At 46.3% G+C, this 18,890-nt stretch overlaps 1 protein-coding gene across 8 annotated transcripts in view; it reads right to left on the bottom strand.

Annotated features, from left to right (window-relative positions):
* SNTG1 (syntrophin gamma 1) overlaps positions 1-18,890 on the bottom strand; it is a 468,099-nt gene that overhangs the window by 207,224 nt on the left and 241,985 nt on the right. The window lies entirely within an intron of this gene.

Genomic DNA, 18,890 nt, shown 5'->3' with positions numbered 1-18,890 from the left:
AAAGAAAGCTGAAAAACAAAGTCCAGAGGGTCACATCACTCAAAAATGCTGGGAAGTTGTTTAAAAACACTATATTAGAAGCTCAACTGGAGTGCATACCGCAGATCAGAAAAGGTACCACCAGGGCCAAGAAGATGCCAGCATGGTTAACGAGCAAAGTCAAGGAAGCTCTTAGAGGCAAAAAGTCTTCCTTCAGAAAATGGAAGTCTTGTCCGAATGAAGAAAATAAAAAGGAACACAAACTCTGGCAAAAGAAATGCAAGAAGACAATAAGGGATGCTAAAAAAGAATTTGAAGAGCACATTGCTAAGAACATAAAAACCAACAACAAAAAATTCTATAAATACATTCAAAGCAGGAGACCATCTAGGGAGGCGATTGGACCCTTGGATGATAAGGGAGTCACCTTATCATCTGACAAAACCGAGGTACTGTTTGTGGGAGACAAGGGAAGGCTGGGGGATGTGGACCTGGTGCTCAATGGGGTACGATTGCCCCTGAAAGACCAGGTCTGCAGCCTGGGGGTCATTCTTGACTCCCAGCTGTCCATGGAGGCTCAAGTCTCGGCTGTGAGCCAGGCGGCGCTGTATCAACTCCATCTGATACGGAGGCTGCGCCCCTACCTTCCCAACCATCTGCTCCCACCGGTGGTACATGCCCTGGTCACCTCTCGCCTAGACTACTGTAATGCGCTCTACGTGGGGTTACCCTTGAAAACGGTCCAGAAGCTGCAACTGGTACAGAATGCGGTGGCTCGTCTGATTAAAGGCAGCCGCCGGCAAGATCACATCACTCCAGTGCTGAAGGAGTTGCACTGGCTACCGGTTGTTTACCGGGTCCAATTCAAGGTGTTGGTTTTGACCTTTAAAACCCTACATGGTTTTAGCCCAGTCTATCTGAAGGAGCGCCTCCAGCATCGTCAGGGATGCCGCTCAACAAGATCAGCCTCAGAAGACCTTCTTTCGATCCCACCGGTTAAAACAGCTAGACTGGTGAGGACTAGAGAGAGGGCTTTTTCAATAGTGGCCCCCACCCTGTGGAACTCTCTCCCAAATGATCTCCGCCATGCCCCTTCTATGATGAGCTTCTGCCGGGCCCTGAAGACCTAGCTCTTCAGGCAGGCTTTTGGGGTGGGTTAGGTTTTTACTGTTATGGTTTTAAATTTCAACGTTTTAATGTATTGTTTTTATCTTGTACATCGCCCAGAGTGGCTGGACAACCAGCCAGATGGGCGACTAATAAATTTAATAAATAAATAAATAAATAAATAAATAAGGTGTACTAAAGAACGATAAGGAGATTGCAGAGAAGGTAAATGAATTTTTTGCATCTGTCTTCACAGTGGAAGATATAGGGCAGATCCCTGAACCTGAACTAACATTTGCAGGAAGGGATTCTGAGGAACTGAGACAAATAGTGGTAACGAGAGAGGAAGTTCTAGGCTTAATAGACAATATAAAAACTGACAAATCACCAGGCCCGGATGGGATCCACCCGAGAGTTCTCAAAGAACTCAAATGTGAAATTGCTGATCTGCTAACTAAAATATGTAACTTGTCCCTCAGGTCCTCCTCCATGTGTGAGGACTGGAAAGTGGCAAATGTAACGCCAATCTTCAAAAAGGGATCCAGGGGGGATCCCGGAAATTACAGGCCAGTTAGCTTAACTTCTGTCCCTGGAAAACTGGTAGAAAGTATTATTAAAGCTAGATTAACTAAGCACATAGAAGAACAAGCTTTACTGAACCAGAGCCAGCATGGCTTCTGCAAGGGAAAGTCCTGTCTCAGTAACCTATTAGAATTCTTTGAGAGTGTCAACAAGCATATAGATAGAGGTGATCCACTGGACATAGTGTACTTAGACTTTCAAAAAGCTTTTGACAAGGTACCTCACCAAATTCTTCTGAGGAAGCTTAGCAGTCATGGAATAAGAGGAGAGGTCCTCTTGTGGATAAGGAATTGGTTAAGAGCAGAAAGCAGAGAGTAGGAATAAATGGACAGTTCTCCCAATAGAGGGCTGTAGAAAGTGGAGTCCCTCAAGGATCGGTATTGGGACCTGTACTTTTCAACTTGTTCATTAATGACCTAGAATTAGGAGTGAGCAGTGAAGTGGCCAAGTTTGCTGACAATACTAAATTGTTCAGGGTTGTTAAAACAAAAATGGATTGCGAAGAGCTCCAAAAAGACCTCTCCAAACTGAGTGAATGGGCAGAAAAATGGCAAATGCAATTGGAGCAAAAAATCTTAATTTCACATATATGCTCATGGGGTGTGAACTGGAGGTGACCGACCAGGAGAGAGACCTCGGGGTTGTAGTGGACAACACAATGAAAATGTCGACCCAGTGTGCGGCAGCTGTGAAAAAGGCAAATTCCATGCTAGGGATAATTAGGAAAGGTATTGAAAATAAAACAGCCAATATCATAATGCCGTTGTATAAATCTATGGTGCGGCCGCATTTGGAATACTGTGTTCAGTTCTGGTCGTCTCATCTCAAAAAGGATATTATAGAGTTGGTAAAGGTTCAGAAGAGGGCAAACAGAATGATCAAGGGGATGGAGCGACTCCCTTATGAGGAAAGGTTGCAGCATTTGGGGCTTTTTAGTTTAGAAAAAAGGCGGGTCAGAGGAGACATGATAGAAGTGTATAAAATTATGCATGGCATTGAGAAAGTGGATAGAGAAAAGGTTTTCTCCCTCTCTCATAATACTAGAACTCGTGGACATTCAAAGAAGCTGAATGTTGGAAGATTCAGGACAGACAAAAGGAAGTACTTCTTTACTCAGCGCATAGTTAAACTATGGAATTTGCTCCCACAAGATGCAGTAATGGCCACCAGCTTGGATGGCTTAAAAGAAGATTAGACAAATTCATGGAGGACAGGGCTATCAATGGCTACTAGCCATGATGGCTGTGCTGTGCCACCCTAGTCAAGGCTGCATGCTTCTGAAAACCAGTTGCCGGAAGCCTCAGGAGGGAAGAGTGTGTTCTTGCATTCAGGTCCTGCTTGCGGGGTTCCCCAGGCACCCGGTTGGCCACTGTGAGAACAGGATGCTGGACTAGATGGGCCACTGGCCTGATCCAGCAGGCTCTTCTTATGTTCTTATGTTTGTTGTTGGCTTACAGTGATTTCCATGACAATGAGGAAGAGGCATCCAACAGTGGACCTCTCTGTCAGCCATTGGAGGTGGAGAGATAATCCTTCTTATGACCCCTGGGATGCCCTCCTAGAGACAACAGAATTAATATTTATTTTAATGGTCTACACATTTCTAATTCTCCTCTATCCCATCTAAGATTAGGATACTTCATCTGTTATGGACCTAAAGGTCTATGCAATAGTATGCAAGTTGCTGAAGTTAATTTCTACTGACATTATAGATATAAACAGGCTACAGAGGCACAGCTCAAAGGACAGAATATTGTTTTCTACTGATTGAAAGCATCTGTTGTCAAAGTATGGAGAAATGTCAAAAGTTACAATATACAGAAGGTCTGTGACAGACTTAATTTAGAACAAGCAGAAATTCTGTCCTTCAAATTATACACCTACATGTTAATACTAGAAACAAAAAATAATAATTTATTTTACGAATGTCAAGATGATCACCAGAAGGAAAGATCAAACAAGGTATCACAACCTCTATAGGGACCATTGTTATTACCATCAGCCTTCAAGAACTGATTGGCTTGTCACAAAAGCTGTATGTGACTGTCTGCCGACCTGAGCTCTTACTGGGAGAAAGGGTGGGATATAAATCTAACAAACAAACAAATAAAAGGAATGATTAAGGCAGTGGAGAAGGCTGGAGCCACAACCAGAACAATCCCGGGTCCCCAACAGACCCTCTCCCTGAAAAGTACATGATACACTTGGAAAGCAAGTCCATCATCAAGTGGAAGGCAAGGAAATTACTTTAAAGAAAAGAAGTAAATTAAATAAATTGGCATGGGAAGTTAATGGGATGGGGGGGTTATATGTGAGATATAGAGGGAGGTTTATTTCTTGACCTGGGAAATTACTGGGCAGAATTCAAGGGTGGAAGAAGGAACATAAGTTGATGTTCTGCAAGGGTGAACAAATGAATTTTGGAAGACCTGGGTTTTTTTGGAAAATAGACTGTGTAACTTGATTATCTCCCCTGTATGTGAGAGAGTGGGGGTTGCATGCTATTTATTATGTCAGTGGGTGTGCACACATGTGAGTGGGTTTGTGTGCTAACCTTGCTTGGTTGCAGGGCTACACTGAGGGTTGGCCATCCCTTCAAGGGCCACATTGCCATCACATACATGTCACGTGCACATGTACCCATTCACATGAACGCAGATGTGCTGGCATGCAGCCCGCAAATGGCTGAAAAGGGTTAGCCACTCTTGAAATAGTGGACACAATTCACCCAGATTCTGATAAAATTAATAGCTTATTGTAATTTGAATAAAAAACAAAATGTTCATGGAATCAACAAACCTATCATGAGCTCCAGTATTTCTCATTAGTTATCAAATCATACAAGTGGAAAGGACCAAAAGAACATCCCTCTCAATCCTCTGCTGCAAGGCCAAGCCACTCACCCACCCACCAGTCTTCTAATGTCAACCCACACAATCTAGATCACAGTGTAGCACAAGCAAAAAGCAGGCAAAAGGATACTGAGGGTATGATCACAAGTCACCAGGGTCATTGCCAAATTGAAGTAAGGAAAAAAAACTTTCTTAGCTCCAAATATGATGTGATCAGTCAGAGGTTAAGGATAAGCAAAACTCATCCATCAGTTCATTTTTTCCTTTCCTCTCTTTTTATTGTTTATTTTTAACGTTCATGTTGTTCATTTCCTTGTCCCTTTTAATGTATAGATTTTTGTGATTTATCATCCTGGTCTTCTTCATCTTGATGATCTGATGGAGTCCTTTTATTTGTTTGTTCCAATTTTATTTAAGACATGTAATACATTTCTATACTGTCTTTCAATTAAAAAGTTTGAGAGAAGTTTACAATAGCTAATAAAACAACATTAATATTGGGTCACCTTCCCCCCCTTCCTACTCTTATTCATGGTGATTGTAATAACCACATGAACTCATATTCTGAATCTGTCCATCTGCCTTATCTCTCTTTCCTAGATTCTTTTGTTTCAACCCACTCATTCTACTTATCATATTGTTGCGTGTCTCCCCCAATCTCCAAGCGGTGAAATTTCGGGGGTCCCTGCGCCCATCCAGGGTTTGGTTTTCTTTGGGAAGAAGGTCAGCGGAGACTGCGGTGTCTTTATGAAATATGGTTTATTTATGTACACACATTCCAACCTGAGCTTAGGATGGAGGGGTTCAAGGCATCAGCAGTCTAATATCCAGCTTTTCCATCTAGGTGCAGGGGCATCCTATCGCCACGATGCAGGGAGCCAGCCTCTCCGCATGCCTGCAGCCCTAGTTCTGTCCCGAACACACTCTACCAACTACAAACACACTTCTGCCCGCCCAGGAGTGGGGGGGGAGAGACTCTCCTCCAGTAGAGTTTAAAATGACAAAAGGATCTTCCTAGCCCTTTCACCAGTTGCCAGGGCAATTAAACAGGCCCATTAACTACCTGGCCACTCTATTTGATTAACAAAGGAGATTCATCTGGCTAGCAGAGCCAGCCTCCCAGGCATAGGATTCCAAATCAGAGGCTGCAAAGGTGACCCACAGAAATCATCCATTCCAGCCCTCCCCCATGCTCATAACACTACACCCTTCTCTGAAAGAGGTCTGTCCCAGACCTGCAAAAAAACAACAGAATAACAACTTTTCCTACAAGAAATAACAGATACAGGTTAGGAAGACATTGCAATATACATCATTACCACATAGTCATTCTACAGTCTCATTTCCGTACAAGTACAAAAACAGTCCATTCCCTTACAGCACCTTTTCCCATTAATTACTCTCTCTTTGGGCTTCCTCTTCTTTCTTGGAGCTCCCAGTCACAGTTCGGCATCCAACAGCTTACCCAGTCCTCATAACTTGGCAGTTGCCTGAGTTCCTGACATGTTTAAGCATGCCCTCAACCACATGTACATTTACTCCTTGCTCCCCCAAACAGTTGTACATACACCCACAATCCAAGTCACAGAATAACAAATCCTAAACATTAAAATCTTATTACAAAAAAACCCTATCAGCATGATTCCTAAAAAACCATTAAACAGCTCATATCCCCACCAGCATGCAGAAAGGCACAAATCAACAGCATTACACAGTCCCATCAGTACACAGTCCCATAAGCACAACTCCCACCCCGAAACCATGCGGTTGCCAACATGGCCCTTTGTCTTGGGGCTTCATGGCGTTCCCAGTCCAAGCTGATCCCTGCTGCTGCCTGCAGGGGGTTGGGACTCCTTTCCAGGAACAGATTTGTTTCCTCCCCAGCACATGGCAGGCTGTAGCCATGTTCTTGCCACTCTTTGCTCTGGGAAAAGTCTTCAAGCCAGTCCACTTGGTCTCCTGCCCCAAACGCCAAATCAAAGTTCTGCCACAAGTCTTTATCCGGGGGGATCTTCTTAAAGATTAGCTGGCCTAGTCCACCCAGGCTGGCAGAAAGAAATCTTCTCTGTCCTCCCTCACAATCTCCAGTATGAAACATGGGCCCAAACAGAGGCAGGAAACCCTCCCAGTGTCTCTTACCCTCCAAACTCACTGGGTACTGGGTGCCTCTCACTGCTGGAATTCGCCCAAGGACTGCACCCATCATAGGAGCTGCATCCCACCCCACAAGACCATTATGGGGCACCCAAGGGACAAAGTCACTTGGGGATTTTATCTCACCCATCTCTCCAGGCGCTGCGCTTCTCTTGGACTTGAACTCCCTTCTCAGGTTTCTCCTGCTGCACCTTTTCTTTCACAGCCATTTCTCCAGGCGCTGGGAGCTTCTCTTGGACTTGAACTCCCTTCTCAGGTTTCTCCTGCTGCACCTTTTCTTTCACAGCCATTTCTCCAGGCGCTGGCAGCTCCTCTCCAGCCTCTAGTTCACCTTTGTCTGAAGCTTTTTGTTCCTCCTGCACTTTCTCTTCCACAGCTGGCACACAGGGAGCAGAGAAATCTATCAGCAGCATCTCTTCTCCAGCCTCTATTTTACTTTCTTCGAAGGCATCTTCCTCTTCTTTTTCCAGCCTGTCCTCCTTCAAATCTTGGGGCTTCACTTCCAGCTCTCTGCTGTTTCCCCCCCTGGCAGGCTCCTGGACAATCAAAACTTCTTCTTCCTCCACTACTGACTGCAACTCCTTACAGCCCACTCCCTCCAGCTGCCCATCCACTTTCTGGATCTCTTTAGCCACCTCCATCTGGGTGCTCTGCAGCTGGACTCCTGGGTCACCCTCGACCCCTTGTAGTGGCTGATCAGGCAGAGCTCTCACCTCCTCACATGGGGTCTCCTTTTTCTCTCCCCAGACGCTTTCAAATATCTCTCCCATTCGTTTCCAATGCTCCTGCCGCTCCCGTTGCCTTTGCTGCTGGTCCTCCTGGCGTTCTTTCTGCCTTTGCTGCTGGTCCAGCTGGAACATCAATCTCATCTGTTCCAGGAGAAATGCTGTTCTCCCCTCCATCTTGACTCAGGCACACCTTGCTCCCAAGGCTTCTTCTAGGAAACTCAATCCCACTTCTAACACCAGTGTTGCGCGTCTCCCCCAATCTCCAAGCGGTGAGATTTCGGGGGTCCCTGCGCCCATCCAGGGTTTGGTTTCCTTTGGGAAGAAGGTCAGCAGAGACTGCGGTGTCTTTATGAAATATGGTTTATTTATGTACACACATTCCAACCTGAGCTTAGGATGGAGGGGTTCAAGGCATCAGCAGTCTAATATCCAGCTTTTCCATCTAGGTGCAGAGGCATCCTATTGCCACAATGCAGGGAGTCAGCCTCTCCGTATGCCTGCAGCCCTAGTTCTGTCCCAAACACACACTACCAACTACAAACACACTTCTGCCCGCCCAGGAGTGGGGGGGGAGAGACTCTCCTCCAGTAGAGTTTAAAATGACAAAAGGATCTTCTTAGCCCTTTCACCAGTTGCCAGGGCAATTAAACAGGCCCATTAACTACCTGGCCACTCTATTTGATTAACAAAGGAGATTCATCTGGCTAGCAGAGCCAGCCTCCCAGGCATAGGATTCCAAATCAGAGGCTGGAAAGGTGACCCACAGAAATCATCCATTCCAGCCCCCCCCATGCTCATAACAATATCTTAGACCAGATCATTTCTCATTTATTTATTTATTTATTTAATTAATTACATTTCTAGACCGCCCTATAGCAGAAAGCTCTCAGGGCGGTGTACAACAAATAAAATCACAATTAAAATATGAGCAAGTGTGGAAAAAAATATATATATAGTACAATTATAAAACATTAATAAAATTGCCATTGAGATTTAAATTAAGATCATATTAAGTTTAAAATGTTAAATTAAAATATTTAAAAATTTACAAAATTTAAAAAGCCTGGGCGAAAAGGTAAGTTTTTACCTGGCGCCGAAAAGATAACAGAGAAGGCGCCAGGCGTATCTCGTCTGGGAGGGCATTCCATAGTTCGGGGGCCACCACCAAGAAGGCCCTAGATCTAGTTGTTGATCTCCGGGCCTCTTTATGGGTTGGGACCCGGAGAAGGGCCTTCGACGTCGAGCGTAGTGAACGGGTAGGTATATAGCGAGAGAGGCCCTCCATCAGGTATTGCGGTCCGATGCCATTTAGGGCTTTATAGGTAAGAACCAACACTTTGAATCTGGCCCGGAAACATATCGGTAGCCAGTGCAGCTGCGCCAGGACAGGTGTTATATGGTCAAATTTCTTTGTCCCAGTGAGAACTCTGGCCGCAGCATTTTGCACTAGCTGAAGTTTCCGAACCGTCTTCATAGGTAGCCCCACGTAGAGTGCATTACAGTAGTCCAATCTAGAGGTTACCATAGCATGGATAACTGAGGCAAGATGATCCTTGCTCAAATAGGGTCGTAGTTGGGCTACCAGCCGGAGCTGGTAGAATGCATTCCGTGCCACCGAGGCTACCTGAGCCTCAAGTGACAGAAGCGGATCTAATAAGACCCCCAAACTACGTACCTGTTCCTTTAGGGGGAGTGTAACCCCATCTAGGGCAGGTCGAACGTCAACCATCTGGGCAGAGGGTCCTCCCACCAACAGCATCTCAGTCTTGTTAGGATTGAGTTTCAGTTTATTAGCTCTCATCCAGCCCATTATTGTGGCCAGGCAGCGGTCTAGTACATCAACAGCCTCACCTGACGAAGATGAAAAGGAGTAGTAGAGCTGCGTATCATCAGCATATTGCTGGAAACGCACTCCAAAACTCCTGATGACCTCACCCAGCGGCTTCATATAGATATTAAAAAGCATGGGGGACAGAACTGAACCCTGCGGGACCCCATATTGGAGTACCCAGGGACTCGAGTAATGTTCCCCCAGCATCACCTTCTGGAGACGATTCCCGAGATAGGAGCAGAGCCACCGCCAAGCAGTGCCTCCCACTCCTAAATCCGTAAGTCGCTCCAGAAGGATACCATGGTCGATGGTATCAAACGCCGCTGAGAGATCAAGGAGAACCAACAGAGTTACACTCCCTCTGTCTTTCTCCTGACAGAGGTCATCATACAGGGCGACCAAGGCCGTTTCTGTACCAAACCCCGGCCGAAAGCCCGATTGAAATGGGTCTAGATAATCAGTTTCATCCAAGAGAGCCTGGAGTTGGCGAGCGACCACACGCTCTAGAACCTTGCCCAGGAATGGGACATTTGCTACTGGCCTATAGTTGTCCAAATTATCAGGGTCCAAGGAGGATTTTTTTAGGAGCGGTCTCACCACCGCCTGTTTCAGGCAGGGTGGGACCACTCCCTCTCGTAAAGAGGCATTAATCACCTCCTTGGCCCAGCCGGCTGTTCCATTCCTGCTAGCTTTTATTAGCCATGAGGGGCAAGGATCCAGAGCAGAAGTGGTCGCCCGCACCTGTCCAAGCACCTTGTCCACATCCTCGAGCTGTACCAACTGAAACTCATCCAATAAAACAGGACAAGACTGTGCTCTGGATACCTCATTAGGATCAACTGCTACAATAATGGAGTCAAGGTCCCGGCGGATGTTCATGATCTTATCACGAAAGTGTCGCGCAAACTCATTACAGCGGGCAATTGATGGTGTTATTGCGTCCTGGGGACCAGAGTGTAAAAGTCCCCGGACAACTTTATAAAGTTCCGCTGGGCGGTTAAGGGATGACTGAATAGAGACAGCAAAGTATTGCTTCTTTGCTGCTCTCACTGCCTTCACATAGAGTTTGGTAGAGAGCTTCACAAGTGCATGATTACAGCCGTCGGGAGTTCGCCTCCATTTGCACTCAAGCCGTCTCCTTTCTTGCTTCATCACTCTTAGCTCCGGAGTAAACCAGGGAGCCAATTGAGCTCTGCAACGGAGAGGGCGCACCGGGGCGATCGTGTCAACTGCCCGGGCCATTTCCGTATTCCACAGCATGGCCAGGGTTTCGACAGGACCGTCAATTCTATCAGCCGGAAAATTCCCTAGAGCCATCAGAAAACCCTCAGGATTCATTAGTCTCCGGGGACGGACCATCTTAATTGGTCCTCCACCCTTGCAGAGGGGAGAAAACAGTGGAAGTCTAAACCTTAATAGGCGGTGATCTGACCATGACAAAGGAATAGATGAAAAATCCCTCACTCTCAGATCACCATCCCCTAATCCAGTGGCAAAAATCAAGTCCAGAGTGTGCCCCAACACATGCGTAGGGCCAGTAACAAATTGAGACAGCCCCATGGCTGTCATGGAGGTCATGAAGTCCTGAGCTGCTCCAGATAAAGCAGCCTCAGCATGAATGTTGAGATCCCCCAATACCAAAAGTTTGGGGGAACGCAACAATAGATCCGAGACCACCTCTGTCAGCTCAGTTAGGGAGGCTGTTGGGCAGCAGGGTGGACGGTACACCAACAGAATTCCCAGTCTGTCTCGCTGACCCAACATTATGTGCAGACACTCTAGACCATTAGCCATCTGGATAGGGTGCCTAACAAGAGGGATGGAACTTCTATAGACCACAGCGATTCCCCCTCCCCGACCCTCGGATCTACCCAGATGCTGAACCGAATACCCAGGTGGGCACAACTGGGAGAGATTAATACCTCCCAGATCGCTCACCCAGGTCTCGGTAATACATGCCAGATCGGCCGCCTCATCCACAATTAGGTCATGGATGAGGGAGGTTTTATTATTTACCGATCTGGCATTAAAAAGCAGCAACTGGAGATCCGAGGGTTGGCTGATAGAACTACCAGCAATCCTGTGGGTGTGAGGAGGACCGGAACACGTCACAGCCACCAGTTGTCTGGGGCGAGTTCCCCTTAACTGGCATGTCCTACTCACAGCGCCATACCTCCCATTACCCGTCACTACACTAATAGGGGCCCCCTTTGGTCCTCCCTCCCACAACACTGTCCTCTCGCCCAGGCACATAATAAAAATAAAATAAATAATAAAACTCATGGCATATACACACAATCACACACTCACTCATACAACCCACTCATACATTCAGACAACACAGCAGCATCCGAGGAGCTTCAGCAGCCGATAATCCGTAGTAGCTGATGTAATGGGACCCAAGAACGATAGACAGCAATGACCCCCAACCTGGTGATAATGACAGCAGCAACGGTGGCATACACCTCAGAAGAGGCAACAGCAGCACTTCAGTCTCGCATTCCAGGACAGCCCAACGGCAGCAACAGAAACGTCCACGCCCTGATCAGGATCAGGCCTGGGGCCTGGTCCTGCCAGGCAGAAGTCCCTCTGGGAAGGGTGGTGGAGGTGGTGGTCCCACGGCGGCAGCAGCAGCAGCAGCAGCAGAGCAGCAGCAAGAGCAGCAGCAAGAGCAGCAGCAAGAGCAGCAGCTTCCCTTGGGCGATGGTCTCTTCCTCCTGCAGGCCCTGGGTCTCCCAGGCCACCTCAGCCAGCCGGCTTATGTATCCCTCCAAAGAGGGACAGGTGGTAAGAATCAGTCCTGGCTGGCTGGGTACCTGGGGCCTGGTCCTGCCAGGCAGAAGTCCCTCAGGGAAGGGTGGTGGAGATGGTGGTCCCACAGTAGCAGCAGCAGAGCAGCAGCAGCACAGCAGCAGCAGCCTCTCCTTCCCTTGGGGCGATGCTTTCTTTCTCCTGCAGGGCACTGTCAGTCTTTTTCTAATCTTGATTCTGTTCCCTTCTTTTTTCAGATCATTATCTTAAGCACTTTCATCTGTTGTGCTCCGCTTCTCTTGCATAAGCTTTCAGGTCTTTTCCAGATCTTAATTTGATTCTTAAGAACATAAGAACATAAGAAGAGCCTGCTGGATCAGGCCAGTGGCCCATCTAGTCCAGCATCCTGTTCTCACAGTGGCCAACCAGGTGCCTGGGGGAAGCCCGCAAGCAGGACCCGAGTGCAAGAACACTCTCCCCTCCTGAGGCTTCCGGCAACTGGTTTTCAGAAGCATGCTGCCTCTGACTAGGGTGGCACAGCACAGCCATCATGGCTAGTAGCCATTGATAGCCCTGTCCTCCATGAATTTGTCTAATCTTCTTTTAAAGCCATCCAAGCTGGTGGCCATTACTGCATCTTGTGGGAGCAAATTCCATAGTTTAACTATGCACTGAGTAAAGAAGTACTTCCTTTTGTCTGTCCTGAATCTTCCAACATTCAGCTTCTTTGAATGTCCACGAGTTCTAGTATTATGAGAGAGGGAGAAGAACTTTTCTCTATCCACTTTCTCAATGCCATGCATAATTTTATACACTTCTATCATGTCTCCTCTGACCCGCCTTTTCTCTCAACTAAAAAGCCCCAAATGCTGCAACCTTTCCTCGTAAGGGAGTCGCTCCATCCCCTTGATCATTCTGGTTGCCCTCTTCTGAACCTTTTCCAACTCTAGAATATCCTTTTTGAGATGAGGCGACCAGAACTGTACACAGTATTCCAAATGCGGCCGCACCATAGATTTATACAACGGCATTATGATATTGGCTGTTTTATTTTCAATACCTTTCCTAATTATCGCTAGCATGGAATTTGCCTTTTTCACAGCTGCCGCACACTGGGTCGACATTTTCATCGTGCTGTCCACTACAACCCCAAGGTCTATCTCCTGGTCGGTCACCGCCAGTTCAGACCCCATGAGCGTATATGTGAAATTAAGATTGTTTGCTCCAATATGCATAATTTTACACTTGTTTATATTGAATTGCATTTGCCATTTTTCTGCCCATTCACTCAGTTTGGAGAGGTCTTTTTGGAGCTCTTCGCAATCCCTTTTTGTTTTAACAACCCTGAACAATTTAGTGTCATCAGCAAACTTGGCCACGTCACTGCTCACTCCTAATTCTAGGTCATTAATGAACAAGTTGAAAAGTACAGGTCCCAATACCGATCCTTGAGGGACTCCACTTTCTACAGCCCTCCATTGGGAGAACTGTCCGTTTATTCCTACTCTCTGCTTTCTGCTCTTAACCAATTCCTTATCCACAAGAGGACCTCTCCTCTTATTCCATGACTGCTAAGCTTCCTCAGAAGCCTTTGGTGAGGTACCTTGTCAAACACTTTTTGAAAGTCTAAGTACACTATGTCCACTGGATCACCTCTATCTATATGCTTGTTGACACTCTCAAAGAATTCTAATAGGTTACTGAGACAGGACTTTCCCTTGCAGAAGCCATGCTGGCTCTGCTTCAGCAAGGCTTGTTCTTCTATGTGCTTAGTTAATCTAGCTTTAATAATACTTTCTACCAGTTTTCCAGGGACAAAAGTTAAGCTAACTGGCCTGTAATTTCCGGGATCCCCTCTGGATCCCTTTTTGAAGATTGGCGTTACATTTGCCACTTTCCAGTCCTCAGGCACGGAGGAGGACCCAAGGGACAAGTTACATATTTTAGTTAGCAGATCAGCAATTTCACCTTTGAGTTCTTTGAGAACTCTCGGGTGGATGCCATCCGGGCCCGGTGATTTGTCAGTTTTTATATTGTCCATTAAGCTTAGAACTTCCTCTCTCGTTACCACTATTTGTCTTAGTTCCTCAGAATCCCTTCCTGCAAATGTTAGTTCAGGTTCAGGGATCTGCCCTATATCTTCCACTGTGAAGACAGATGCAAAGAATTTATTTAGCTTCTCTGCAATCTCCTTATCGTTCTTTAGTACACCTTTGACTCCCTTATCATCCAAGGGTCCAATTGTCTCCCTAGATGGTCTCCTGCTTTGAATGTATTTATAGAATTTTTTGTTGTTGGTTTTTATGTTCTTAGTAATGTGCTCCTCAAATTCTTTTTTAGCATCCCTTATTGTCTTCTTGCATTTCTTTTGCCAGAGTTTGTGTTCTTTTTTATTTTCTTCATTCGGACAAGACTTCCATTTTCTGAAGGAAGACTTTTTGCCTCTAAGAGCTTCCTTGACTTTGCTCCTTAACCATGCTGGCATCTTCTTGGCCCTGGCGGTACCTTTTCTGATCTGCGGTATGCACTCCAGTTGAGCTTCTAATAGAGTGTTTTTAAACAACTTCCAAGCATTTTCGAGTGATGTGACCCTCTGGACTTTGTTTTTCAGCTTTCTTTTTACCAATCCCCTCATTTTTGTGAAGTTTCCTCTTTTGAAGTCAAATGTGACCGTGTTGGATTTTCTTGGCAATTGGCCAGTTACATGTATGTTTAATTTAATAGCACTGTGGTCACTGCTCCCAATCGGTTCAACAACACTTACATCTCGCACCAGGTCCCGGTCCCCACTGAGGATTAAGTCCAGGGTTGCCGTCCCTCTGGTCGGTTCCATGACCAACTGGTCTAGGGAATAGTCATTTAGAATATCTAGAAACTTTGCTTCTTTGTCATGACTGGAACACATATGCAGCCAGTCTATGTCCGTTTAGTTGAAGTCACCCATTACTACCACATTTCCTAGTTTGGATGCTTCCTCAATTTCATATCTCATCTCAAGGTCTCCCTGAGCATTTTGATCAGGGGGACGATAGATCGTTCCCAGTATTAAGTCCCTCCTGGGGCACGGTATCACCACCCACAACGATTCTGTGGAGGAGTCTGCCTCTTTTGGGGTTTCAAGCTTGCTGGATTCAATGCCTTCTTTCACGTATAGAGCGACTCCGCCACCAATACGTCCTTCCCTGTCCTTCCGATATAGTTTATATCCAGGGATAACCGTATCCCACTGGTTTTCTCCATTCCACCAGGTCTCCGTTATGCTCACTATATCAATGCTCTTCTCTAAGACCAAGCACTCCAGTTCTCCCATCTTGGTTCGCAGGCTCCTAGCATTAACGTACAGGCACTTGTAAGCAGTGTCTCTCTTCAAGTGTCTTTGGCACTTGTGGTTAGGCCTGTAGTAATTTTGCTCTTCTGAATTTATATCCTGTGCCCCTGCTCTCACAATGCCTACTTCTAGGCCTACCCCTTTTAAAATTTCATCATTTCTTTGGTTTTTATCCCAGGGGGAAGGTTTATTCCGAACCGGACCTTTCTCAGCTCCTGTCGGGTTTCCCCCCTCAGTCAGTTTAAAAGCTGCTCTGCTACCTTTTTAATTTTAAGTGCCAGCAGTCTGGTTCCATTCTGGTTCAAGTGGAGCCCGTCCCTTTTGTACAGGCCCGGCTTGTCCCAGAATGTTCCCCAGTGCCTAACAAATCCGAACCCTTCCACCCGACACCATCGTCTCATCCACGCATTGAGACTGCGAAGCTGGGCCTGTCTGGCTGGTCCTGCGCGTGGAACCGGTAGCATTTCAAAGAAAGCCACCTTGGAGGTCCTGGCTTTCAGCATCCTACCTAGCAACCTAAATTTTGCTTCCAGGACCTCACGGCTGCATTTCCCCATGTCGTTGGTGCCAACGTGCACCACGACCACTGACTCCTTCCCAGCACTGTCTACCAAACTATCTAAACGACGGGCGATATCCGCAACCTTCGCCCCAGGCAGGCAAAACACCTTGCGGTCTACACGCCCATCACACACCCCACTGTCTATGTTCCTAATGATCGAATCACCCACTACAAGGATCCCTCCACCCCCTGGAGATATATCCTCGGCACGAGAGGATAGCTGCTCATCCCCCAAGGAATGGGTCCCTTCTAAGGGATCGTTTCCCTCTTCCTCAGCTGGATGCTCTCCTTCCCCGAGACCATCGTTCTCCATGATAGCAGGAGAGCTATCATCGTTGGAGTGGGACACAGCTATAACGTCCCTGAAGGCCTCCTCCACACACCTCTCTGCCTCTCTCAGCTTTTCCAGGTGCGCCACCTTGGCCTCAAGGAAATGAAGTCGTTCCTGGAGAGCCAGGAGCTCATTGCACCGAGAGCACACCCACGACTTCTGTCCAACAGGCAGATAGTCGTACATGCTGCAGGCGGTGCAAAACACTGGAAAGCCCCCACACCCCTGCTGGCTTCTTACCTGCATAGTTTTGTTTAAGGTTTATTACGTCAATGGGTTGGAGACTGCGGTTTAGTTGAGGTCAGGGAACAGACGGGCAGAGTGGGGGGCCCTGGCCTCCTCGCCCTGCTGCCGAACTCGCTCTGCTGCTTAACTCGCCTTGACGCTTTGTCAGCTGGGGCTCCCTCTAGCTCGTGGAGATTGCTTATGCAATCTCATCCTATTCAGTCTTCTCTTTCTTGTCCTCAGTGTTACTTTCATCTCTCTTTGTCTTCCTCCTTTGCCAATTCTTTCATCAATTTCTCTATATTGTTTTCCCTGCTATTTAAAATCAACATTTCTATTATTCATTCCTCATTACCCTTCTATCTTCTGGTGGGAATATTTCTCCTTCTTCATCTTTCTGGATCTTCTTTCTCCTTTATTTTCCTCATTTTCTCCAGTTCTGCCATTTATGTTGCTTATCTTATTTCTTCAGTTAAATGCCCTATTCTATTGTTTTCTTACTATTTTCCTTATCAGTCCCTCCATTATTAATAAACATACTGAATCACACCTATGACACTATGCATATTGCCTGTGTTTCTGACCTACCAACATCCAGTCCTAGAGTTTTCAAAAGACTACAGAAATCAGAGTAGGAGTGGGCAACCTTTTTTCCCATCAAGAGCTGAAAGTAGATGGGGACAGAAATGACAGTGGGTGGGGTCAGAGGTACTTCACACTCTTTCCCTCTCAGCTTTCTTTCCCCTGCTGGCTAGCCCTTCCTCAACTGGCTGCACTCTTTCATCTTTCAATTCCAGTGATGACTGATCCCATGCTGCTATTAAGCTTTTTTCCTAAGGTTAATAGCAGCCAAGGGATGAGGTGCAATTTCAGTCAGGATGGTAGGAGGAGGATGGATGATTTAAAACCTTCCTCTCACTATGATCCCCTCCCCCCGTGCTGCTTGGCTGACCAGAAACAGCTGGGAGTGGAGAAAAGTAGGGTGAACAGCAGAAAAATGTTAATCTTGATGAGGAGCCCCACCTCTTCTTCCTGATGATCAGAGGGAGGGTATGTTGCATGCCATATTAGACTAGACAGTGGGCCAAAAGACATTTGAGGATGCAGATTATATACTTCTGAACTAGATATAGGGGAAAAAACATGTTTCTTGGAGACTATGCATACTGACTGGAAAATGTATATCTTGCCTGGAGAATGTATAAAACTCAGATTGAAATATGCAGATACCTCAAGGCCTGTTGGAAATTATGCATAATGGCTAGAAAGTGTACATAACACAGTCGATATATGCACATTCCCCATGGCTTATTGGAGATTCTATATATTTACCAGGAAATATGCACAATTCCCTCTTCATAGGCAGATTATGTGCACATTATCCATGAGGATTGAACAGTGTGCACAATGGCTGGTTGTTTATTTTATTTATTTGTTTATTTAAGTATTTATAGGCCACACTTTTCATAAAGTACGTCAAGGCGGCTTACAACATACAAAGGCATAAAAAATTAAAAACAATAAAAGAAACATTAAAGCAATAATAAAAGCATCAACAAATACTGCTTGGTTGGGGAAAAAATGTTACAAAGGTCTGTCTAAAAAGTTTGGTTTTCAAGAGACGCCTGAAAGAAAGGAAGGATGTTTCCTGCCAAACCTCTATCAGTAAAAAGTTCCCAAGCTCAGGGTCTGCCACACAAGGTTCAGTCCTTGGTGGAGGCCAACCGAACCTCAGGGGGATGGGGAACTACCAAAAGCGCCCCATCCGAAGATCTCAGTGGTTGAAATGGAACATAGGAAGTCTGGCAGTCCTTAAGGTACTTTGGGCCCAAGTTGTTTAAGGCTTTGTGAATTACCACAGGTACCATAAACCTGGCCTAGTAGCAAATTGGCAACCAGTGCAACCCTTTCAGCAGTGGGGTAACATGTTCCCAGTAATATGCTTCTGAAGGGGGGAATAGCTGCTGCATTCAGCACTAGTTGCAGCTTCCAGAACAGATACTCTCGATGACCACTCCCAACGGCTCCATATAGATATTGAATAGTACTGAGGACAAGATAATGCCCTGTGACATTCCATGGTGTAAGCACCAGGGGGCTGAAGAGCACTCTCTCAATACTACTCTCTGGACACGACTCTGCAGGTACGAATGGAGCCACCGCAACACAGTGCCACCAATGCCCATCCCACAGGACCGGTCCACAAGGATACCATGGTAAATGGTATTGAAAGCCACTGAGAGATTGAGCAGGAGGAGCAGAGTTGCACTCCTCCTGTCCTTCTCTCTATAAAGGTTATCCAACACAGTGACCAAGGCTAATTCCATCCCGAACCCAGGTTTGGTTGTTATGCACATTAACTGCTCCTTAACACATTATAAAGAGAGGGAGGAAGGAGAGAGGGAGGGAGGGAGGGAAGCATTTAAATGAATACTGCACATCTGCACTTTAAAACAAAAG

Source organism: Rhineura floridana, chromosome 1 (assembly GCF_030035675.1).
Source record: "Rhineura floridana isolate rRhiFlo1 chromosome 1, rRhiFlo1.hap2, whole genome shotgun sequence".
In the NCBI taxonomy this organism is placed as follows: domain Eukaryota; kingdom Metazoa; phylum Chordata; class Lepidosauria; order Squamata; family Rhineuridae; genus Rhineura; species Rhineura floridana.
This window is presented reverse-complemented; position numbering and strand designations above follow the sequence as displayed.